The sequence below is a fragment of the Scophthalmus maximus genome, chromosome 16 (genome assembly GCF_022379125.1).
Source record: "Scophthalmus maximus strain ysfricsl-2021 chromosome 16, ASM2237912v1, whole genome shotgun sequence".
Lineage (NCBI taxonomy): Eukaryota > Metazoa > Chordata > Actinopteri > Pleuronectiformes > Scophthalmidae > Scophthalmus > Scophthalmus maximus.
This window is the reverse complement of record NC_061530.1, coordinates 14,821,756-14,832,352: the sequence shown is the minus strand read 5'-3', so window position 1 is coordinate 14,832,352 and position 10,597 is coordinate 14,821,756. Positions and strand designations below refer to the sequence as shown.

The 10,597-nt window shown below is 44.4% G+C and overlaps 1 protein-coding gene across 1 annotated transcript in view; it reads left to right on the top strand.

Moving 5' to 3' along the window:
• The first annotated feature begins 1,524 nt into the window (after positions 1–1,524).
• The window catches only part of LOC118287987 (zinc finger MIZ domain-containing protein 1-like), a 133,887-nt gene continuing 124,814 nt past the window's right edge, over positions 1,525–10,597 (top strand). The window contains exon 1 of the mRNA XM_047327778.1: positions 1,525–1,603. The gene's annotated coding sequence lies outside the window, so the exon portion shown is untranslated. The remainder of the gene's footprint in view (positions 1,604–10,597) is intronic.

Here is a 10,597-nt window from a genome sequence, read left to right as displayed (position 1 = left end):
TGTATAAACCCATGTAGGATGGTGTGACACACTCATTGGAATGGCAAGTAGCAGATTAGGGAGTCAAAGATCCATAGTATTTCACAGATTATTGTACCATTGGTGGGATAATATATGCAATAAATCAACATACATATTTAGAGTAAAATGTTTCCGTTTTAAAATTTCCTTTCATGACTCCTGAGGTATCTTCATGGAAACATGGAACATGTTATTTTAGCTTTGCAAAAATATGAGATGGCTTTCTTTTACGACCTGCATTGTGGTTGACTTCACTCAGCAGACTACGGCTTGCGTTTCATTCCGGTGGTGTTTGCTCCCCTCCTGAGCTCCTGTCTCCTGCAGCAATCTGTCTGAAAAATGCATATATAACATCCTGTGAAAATAGCTTTCTGCTGGGACACCACTCAAAAGCGGCACTGCATCAAATGTTCCTGTCATTCTCCACTAGGCCCGAGTTGATGGCAAAACATTTGCATACTGCACAATCTGAGTGATCAGAGCTGTGTGAAAGTGTGTGTGTGTGTGTGTTCGTTGAGCGAATATGTGTGTATTACTGCATATTTCTGCTCTCCTGTCATTTCTGGGGGGATAGGGTATTTTTTCTATAAACAGTCCCTTCACCTAAATTACAAAATTGGAAAAAATATGTATTTTTCTCTTTTTTCTCAAACTCATCACATAGCAGATGAGTTTTCATAAATCTTTTGGCTCTTATGTAATGTCATTCATATGCATATATATCCGCACATGAAACCAAAACCATTAAGATACTACAACAAGTAAAATGTAATTTGGATGGACTTTAACTTGTCATTAGGATGCTAAAACTGTTGAATGCGAGACGTGACAAAAGAAGTCCAAAATGTGCACACGTCACGTGACTCATGTAGACTTCAGATAGTTCCCGGAATTTCTTCGCCCGCAATTCAAATCCATTATTCAGAGCGACAGAAACGTTGTCTTTGGTAAATAGTAGTCAATAAATGTATTGATTTACAATAAAGCAGACGGACATGCCTATGTAGTTACTCTATGTAGTTAGTCAATACGTTTTCTAAAATCAAAAATAATCATAAATTATAATCCACTTACATGCTTTAATGCTCATTTGATTTTTGATTCAGATGTGGTGATTATATACAATCTTATTATTTAAACGTCTTACCCTTCCTAAGTGCAACGCAGACGGTGCACTGATCCATTCTGCTGCTACTCTAATACGCTGCTGCTCACTTCCTGGAACTATTGAGAGGCTCCGTGATTCGCCATTGCTTGGAGTGAATGTAAAGTACATACGTGCACTTCTCAGCAGCGCATTGGTCAAGCTGTGTGATTGACATGTCTATAGAACCCTCACAGCCAGTAGAATCGACTGACATCATCAAAATCCCTCCCACGGACACCATTCGCTATCTGTGAGGGGGCGAACCCACTGTGACGTCATTTTCCCCCGACCCATTTGACATGCGACTTCCGCCTGTGCAGTGCAGTAAGACGGACCAGGCGGATTAATATCTTGAAATGACTAGCGGTCTTTGCACTCGCTAACGGAGTCGGATTTATGGATCAAAACACAACTTTTCCTGGAAATGCTTCGACGGTAAGACATTTTTCATGTATTGTGGCTGTGTTGATACGAACATTGCTCAGCGGCTGGTCAGCTTGATGTTTGTCTGAGAGTTAAAGAGGAAGGAGAGCGTTGGAATCTGCACAGGCTAGGCGTTAGCATGATACGTAGCTTGTGTTGTTAGCATGTTTGTAGCAGCAGCAGCTATCAAGTCTGACGATGGTAATATATTATCATGTGAAGTTGTCGTGTTCATGCGATATGCTGACTCAGTTGCTTGGTGTTTTAATTGTGTTTCATGTCGGTGAAGAGGGTTGACATCATGACGTTGGCGTGTAGCCGGGCGTCTCCCCGTTCTGTGGCTTCATAGCTTCATGTTCAGCATGTAGCATAATGTGAGTCACTTGTTGATACCAACATTCGTTTTGCTCTTCTTCGGCTGCTAATTCGTTGACAGTTAATCTGAGAGTTAAAATAAACGCACTATTGGAATCAGTAAACTCAGAGTTTTCAGTTGATATGTAGCTTGTGTTGTTAGCTTGGAATGTCACAACTGTCACGTGGACATATCGGACATGTACAATTTTGGTGTTTGTGTGATATGCTGATTCAGTTGCTTGTTGTTTTACTTGTGTTTCATACAGGTGTAAATGGTTGATACTGAGGTGCAGCCGGGTTTCTAACCGTTCTGAGAATATGCTGTATGGCTATATTACATCATGTTGAGAAAAGTGATGAGGGAGTTGGTCCAATTGGGTCGAACCAAGGCCCGATTAGGTTCCTATGGAGCAGGTCAAGTTAAACTACTGGAAAGACTCTTTTTTTTCAAGCGCGCTTCGGCCATGTTTTACTGCGCCAACTCGCACCGGTGCAGAGAGTACGCTTGAAAAAAAAGTGCAAACTTAAACGGCTGTCTGGCGGCAAACTAAAGCAGTGAATAAAATACATCCTCAGCGTACAGTTGAACGGATATATATATATATATATATATGTATTTATTTTTTTTGGTGATGTTTAAAAATGTGGCGAGTAAGCCTTTTTTCGGTGGTCCCCTCTGCAACAGTGGGACTCAGACCCTCACTGCTTCCACCTCTCCTCCAAACTCCGTTAAATGACATCGCTGATCACCATCTCCATAAGGGAACATATAAACTATGCATAAGTAACTCATACAACCCCACTTCAAAATCACTGAACTATCCCTGTGACGCTAGGGGCCAGAAGATGAAGTCCAAATCGTCGATTCTCCAAAGTGGTGTTGACAATGACAACTCTCTCAGCAGCTCTGGAGAAAAGTGCTTGCATCCTTATGGGCGTTTTGCTACTGCAGCATCTTTACGACCACCTGGAACCGCTAGGGGCACGGAAGTTGTTTTTGTTGACTCTTTGAAGAAACTTGTTCGGTGTATCACAGGCGAGGCCTTCTGGAGTCACGAGCTCAGACTATTGAAACTATCATGCCAAATTTAGCAGAAGCTTGATGATACACACTCAAATGAATTAATTTTCCCTAATTCCACCAATGAAAAAAAAAAAGAACAACAACAACAACCCAGCCCATGATTGTGTATGCCATTGGCCAGGAAGACAATTAAGACAGAGAGGAGGGTTATTTCATTATAGGCTCTTTTCCCTGGTGGAACAGGAGAGTGGTAGATTCGATTCTCCGGCTGTGATTACCCAGCCCTCGGCTATGAGATAGATGACTATGAATCAATTGTGTTCAAGGGGACTCTCACTGGGGCGCAGTAGTAGTTAAAGACGAGAGGGAGTCTACTGAAAAAGCAGCCGGCCTTGGTTAAACAGACCATCAGGTAGTCTCATTGACTACACGCAGCACCTTAAATATTCATGCATACTTAAAGGAGGAATGAAACCAGCCTCGCCGCTCAGACAAACGCCCCTTTGCCGCGGTTAAATGAGCAGTCGCCGTGACTGGATGGGAAATGTTTAGTCTTGCTCTGTGTCATCCAATCAGGATTTAATATGTGCCCAAGACAATACTAATCACGCCAGGCTGCTGCTCATTATGGGTTTACGTAATTTGCCTGCGAGAAACGCCCTGGCCGTGTCTCTGCCATGTTCAAGACCAGAGAACAACACACAATGCCATGTCTATGGTCTACGGGTGGTCGACAAGACCGGAAAAGTGCGATATACATAGCAGTCCATTTACCAGATGTCAATGGATGTAAATACAATAAGCAAGATAAAAATAGGATAAAATTGTGGCTTCAAGGAAGATATGCTCATTAAGGCATGTGGAATGTAAACAAGGGAATTGGCAGGGTACAATATCATGTAAAGGAAGGTCATAGTTTGGATGCACGTTGTGTGGATGGTGCTGGACGTGTGAGGCCTATAAGATGCTTTTATCAGCAGACCTACAAGTAGCGTTTTTCCCAGTGAGTGTGTACTTCCCTCTACAGTGTCACTCTATAGATTTGATGCTACCTCTTGACTCATCTATAATCTGGACAAATTTGCGCTCTCTCCTGCCCAGCTGGAACCTGGCCTTTATTTTCTTGGGGGGGTTGTTTCTGCGTTCTAGGAATGGATCGGCTCGCCTGGAGCAGACCTGGATCCTGTCTCTCCCACCATCACCACCCCACCACCCCGAGAGAAGTTCGTTTTTCTGACTCAATACCACCCAACACTATTGAGCTGATATATTGATGTGAAAGGGCCCGGCAGCCAAGAGGCATCTGGCTGCAGAGTATTGAGCAAAGCAGTCCGAGAGAGGAGAGGGAGGGCATTGTGGTCCAGGCGAGAAACTGTACAACAGAATAAAACAGCGCGATGGATTAATTTCTGACACGGACAATACAAAATAGAACACTTGCAGTATGTCAGTCAGTCAGTCAGTCAGTCAGTGTGTGGGTGTAAACAACAGGTGGCGCTAGTTCACCAGTCATCATGGTGAATGAAAACACAGGCTGCTACACTGGGTGCAGGAAGAAATTACATATTCCCCCCCTTATGCTCATGTACAGAGGCTGACACTGGAATGAGGCACACACACACACACACACGCACACACACAGTATGCATACACACACACCAATCCCATCACGCTCTCTCCCTCCCCCATCCCCTTGAGAAATAATGGGGGATTATGTCAAAGCAATTCAATTGTAGCCTATGAGTGGAGGTAATGAACTCCTCCTTTTATCTACTCATTTGCTTATTAAAGTATTTATTTGTGCCTGTTGCCTGTAGATAATAATCACAGAGGTTGAGGATGTGAGGCTAAAACACTTTGATTACAAAGAATTTGACGATCATCATCATATTTTTTTTTGCAAAGAAAAGGTTTATTTGTTTGACGTTGACTGTTGCTTCTCCTCTTACGGTTCAATTAAATAGATGCTGCCGCGACAGAAAAGTGTGTTTGCACACCAATGTTTTTTTCCCCATCAGACAATATAACAGCCACCACTTGTTTAGAGTTGGCCCTTTTCCTATTTAGGTCAGTGGTCTTCAGTCCATTTCATGTTCTGTTGCCTCTACAGTGCCTAAATTGCCCAGCAGGCAGGTGCCATTAGAGCAGTTTGTTTGCAAGGTAAGCAGCTATGAGAAGTGACAGCAGTAGAATTACTAATGCACTTTGGCTGTCATTTCTCCCTGAAAGCGCCTGCAGGGAGGGCCTGATTAAATTGATATTCAACCTCCTGCATGTTGTGGGCCCGGGCTTCATTAGCATAGGGTTTAGATGACACAGAGAGAGGGGCTGGCATTAGCGTTGTAGAAAAGCTGTTAGACACTGCGCTGTAACTAATTTTCCAATTATAATGGGTGCGTACAATGCAGCGTATTAATGATTCGAATCACATTATTAACGGAGCATGTATGTTTAAAAACCGAGAGAGAGGCAAAGGATGCGTTTCAAGCGGTGGCGGCGGCGGCGGCTCGCAGGAAGTGTCAGTACAAATTAAAAAGGAATCAAAATAAAAGTAAACCTTGAGCTGCGAGTGTCATGTGATAAGCAGACAAAAATAGTATCCTGTCAGTGTTGACTACATCATTCCTCTGCATGGATGAGGCGGCGCGCAGAGGCCGGACTTTGGATCCAATCACACCAGAGAAGTGGTGCACGGGAATTTAATGTGCGTCAATATGAAATCTGGTGTAATATGGGAACTGGAAGGTGAACCAGTTAACTAGCTACATCCTACCGTATTTAAATTGACTTAATATTGTAAGAATGGTAAGGCTTTGGCCATGTACAGTATTACAGTGCAGTAATGACACACTGGGACAAGCTGTCAATCAAGTGTGCACTCAAACAAATGCGGTCTGACCCATGCTGCTTTCATGGCTGGACAAAGTGCATCTAAGACTGACGTTGTTTACGGACGATTTAGTGCACTGCTCATCCTCTTTGCTGGCAGCACAGAGGTAGAGATGTGGATTTATCAAGAAAGGGAAGCAAAAGAAGACAAAACTACTCAGCCAGCGCATTAATTTGCTTTATGATATGATTTCTTATGTAAATGGAATTACATTCTGTTTGATTTACTGGTGTATATTGTGTTGTGTGGCATATTAGTAATTGTCGTCCTCCTTTACACATCCAGTGAAACCCTAAAAACACCCACAATGCTCCCTCCAGCATTAGCCGCCTACTAACGTGACAACACTGTGGTTAAAGCTGTGGTTAGCACTGAGCAAATATTTAAAGTCACTGCTAAAGACATCATCACCACTGCAAATAAATGAATTGAATTCTGCTTATAGCCTCCCCCTTCCTCTTACTTAAATGGATATTTTATCCCCGGGGAACACCTAGTGCTTTGCAATCTGCGTCGGCTTCCTGGTGGCGCTTCCCCATCTCTGTGAGAAAAGCAAGCACTGACTTTGAAGTCTCTGAAGCTGATGATAAATATGCTAATGTGTCTGGAGGTGACTCGACGTGGCAGATAGCACTGTGAGGGGAAAGTGCCACCCATCGTTTAATATATGGAGAGAAGGAAGCAGCAGAGACGCAGGGAGGATGGAGGAGGCAGCACCACGCTGCTGATAAGGCGCTACAAGGATAAACAATGGGAGTAAAAGAGCATTTAAATTGTTCTTTAAAATCTGATTCGGAGCAATGATCAGTGGATATGTCACAAACCAGTCAAGTGTGTTTTAAACGCTTGGTCATGTATGTCGATGAAGCCTTGTCCATCATACCCTGCATCATGCAATTCAATTTAATTAAACGCCAAATCACATCATACATTACCTCAAGGCACTTTACATAGCGAGGTCGAGACCTCACAATATCACAGAGAAACCCTGAGAGAGAAGAGAGAGAGACCTGGAATAGTTAAATCAAACATATACCGTAGAGTAGGTGTGAAAGACAAACATCATTTTATTACACATGTTCACCTAATTGGTGCTGAGCACATTAGAATTTCTGGAGTTTTTTTTCAGTGGACTGTATTAAGAGGAAGGCTATTGTTAAACCTGTAATAGGCTTTAATTAAAGGAAAATTACAGTTTGGCACAACTTGGGTCTCACTTTCATGATTGACCATCACTCTATCAGTTATTGTAATATTGTACTTGCTTAAGTAATTGGTGAGACACGGGAGCATGATGACATCTCTAAATGGGGCAAAAAGTTATGAATAATTAAAAAGAAGAAAAATGTAAACGTTGCATGATTATTAAATAGCTTCAATGTTGTGTGAATGAGAAGAGGAAATCCTGTAAGAACGAATACAGTCGCTGCGAGGAAGCAGTCCTTCTCGCAAATGTTCAGGATGACTCAGCAATGACCGAACACGTTTTCACTCGTGGACATTGGATCGGAGCTTGTCCAGGAGTTGGACTTTGACTGCTTGATCAATCACTTGTCTAGACTATATATGCTGTGTGGTTGTGAGTTGCACTGGGGCACATTCAGTGCACTGTGGTGAGTTTGTGTCCAGGGCCCGTGGCCATGGATATTCGTCCGTGGGGCCTACGTTTTTCAGAAGCTTGCCTGTGAAAACTGAGCGTGTACAACTACAAAAGTGTGTTGTTGCAGGCGTTTGAGAAATCATTTTACCGTCCATATCGTTTTGTCGTATCCAAACGAGTTTAGATGGGGGGTTTGTTTCAAACCTGTAAACTTGTCTTGCTACTACTCGTGCTGAAGAATGTGAGTGAACCTGATAGAAAAAGATGTACATTTCCACACAGTAAACTTTCGTATTAATATGAGTCTTAAACAATGTGCCAGTCAATGGAATTCTGCAATTCCTACACTTTGCCCCGCTGGGCTTTTTAAAAAAAAAACCAACTTTATTTGCTATTCTGTGTACTCCTACCACTGTTTACTTCTCTGAGTGAGACCTTCTACTTGGCAAACACATGCAAACTGTCTCCTTATGTCTGCGGCGCAGAGCGAGCCCGGCTGCCGTCTCTCAGTGTGAACACAGGTTTGATACCCTCAAGGTGACAGCAGCAGATCTGTTGCAGGTGTCGAAGGCAAAAAATCAGGGTTGTCAGAAAGCATCTCACCACGCGACTCGGATCTCTGAGCGGCTCAGACATGGTTGGCGTACATAAAATCAGGTAAACACTCAAAATACTCTCGACATTTTCTGGATAGAATGTTTGCAGGTAGATATAAAAAGAAGACGAAAAGTTGCAGCGTTTGCTGTAAATCTTGCTTTCATCCGTTCTGCGGAGAGATCTCCTCCCTTATCAGCCGGTGCGTCGCGAAGGCGGTCTTTGACATTAACGCCTCGAGAGTCGCTCTCCCCTTCAAGTGTGGGCGGACAAACTGTAGGTGTCACTGTCGACGTGGCTTTGAAGCTCCACCGGTTGGAGTCCAGAGCGCCACCCAGCCCCCTTTGTACGAGGCGTCGCAAGTCAGATGTTCAGAATGCACGGGGCATTGTCTGCCTGGATGTTCGATGGGCTGGCAGCAAAAGGTGACATCTGGTGACTAATGTGCTCAGATGTGAATGCTGCTCCCTCAGTTCTCTGGGCAGCAGCTGCTCTGCACAGGCATAAATGAGACAGGGGGAGCGAGAGAGAGAGAGAGAGAGAGAGAGAGAGAGACATCCAGGCAAAGATAGAGGGAAGAGGGGGGTGGTCGCCGGGCCAAGGTGGGGGGTGGGGATCCGGGTTTGGGGAGCGTGTTTGTATGTGAGCTGGTGTGCGTGATCATCCACGCCAGCCGTCTGACTCCGAAGGGGTGTGTTTTGGGGGGTTGGGCATGTCACGGGAAAATCAATGACTTTCTGTCTGATTTTTCGAGGGAGGTGAAACATGGCGGCCTCCCCCTCGCTCCCTGCTGCCTTCTCCACGTCCGCCACTCCACACAGAGACCACACAGAGCAACCAGGGCTTGTTTTGATCTGCTTTGTTTCCTGCGACCAAGTGCCTCCCAGTCACCACGTCGGCGGCCAGTTGAGTCACATATATGCATGAGGGCCATGCTACTCATCTCGGTATCTGTGCTTGTTGATGCGGGGCTTCCGATTTCGGTCCAAATCAGTGGAGGTGGATGGATGTCATTAGTTATTTGCGCTTCAATTAACAGTTCCGTATCTCAAAGTCTTGACATATACAACCAAAACTACCGCAAGGCCTGTTTTCATGGCCAGCGTTGTTTTCTGCACTTTGGTTGAACCTGTCCTCTAAATATACTGTAAGTCATCACACACAGGAAAAAACAATCCTAGTAGTTCTTCAAAAGGATATCACATTGCCGATGAGAACAACAGCCTGGTAACAAGACCTGACCGCATCCATCACACTGCAGAGATTTCCCATGAGCCAAGTGGATTTGGGGTAAAAAGAAAAATCAACCGCTGTAATGGCTTCATCCTTCTCCTGTCACTGAAGTATCCGTGTTTGTTGTGCTCCATGTCACTTCTCAACACACGTGAAGTGTTTGGATGACAGACAGCTGTATGAGACCCCCTTTTCTTTTTGTTTCTGTGTGTGTGTGTGTGTGTGTTTTGGTCCCAACCCCGAGCCACACTATCCCAGAGGACCCTCGCTGCTCTAAAACAAGAACAGGGCCCCCGAGCTCTGGCCTGGCAATGAGCGGGGTTAAAACACTGAACGGTGAACAAGATATGACATTGAGGGGAAACAGCACCTACAGAACGAGACAAAAATCACAGCTGAGGTTTGATCTCGAGACACAATCAGTTTATCATCTCTAAAAAGGCCGATAACGCAGCACACGTCCGCGTCGTTTCTGTCCCATAATCTTGCCAAAATGATTTGTATCCTTTCTTTCCAGCGAGGGGGATCACACGAAACTGGCTTTGGATCAACACCCTCAGACATGTGGTCATTTGTGGCATTCATATGGACATGCTGCTTCTCAGGAGACACTTGAGCCCCACTTAAAAGGCGTCATGGGCTGCTTTCGATTAGGGAGGCTGTGGGCTGCTTTAGATTTGATGAACAAGAAGTGCATATGCATTCCTCAAAGAATGTTAATGAAACACATTCCTCACAGTTTCTCATGGAAACCAGCTTGGATTTAGGGATAAGGAGGTGGAGAGAAATGGGGTCCCCCCCCCTTATACCCCTACTCAGGGGGGAGAAGGAGCTTACAAGATGCAGGAGGGAATGACTCTTCTGAGGAAAAAGGAAAGGAAAATGATGTGGGATGAGCCTGTCAATGGGGGGGGGGGGGGGGGGGGGGGTGGTATAAATGTTGTGACAAGTAATGGAAATATACGCATAAGACACTGATGATACAACAACCCCCATTACAAATAGATCAAATATAAGTATATACTGTGAATGCAGTGATGCTTTTTGTGTGTGTGTGTGTGTGTGTGTGTGTGTGCGTGTGTGCATGCATGTGAAAAGCACTATATAAATGCAGCCCATTTACCATCTACCACTGGTCAACCTTCTCTCCCTGCCACTTTGTGGCACTGGGTCACTCAGCTTTTAACGGGCCTCCACCACCACATGATGTGTGGAGTCTTGAGTGACATGTGTGGACATGTGTGGACCAAACAGGAAAAGGAAAGCAGAGAAAGAGTTGTATAAAGAAAAAAATATTTCCTCATCGTA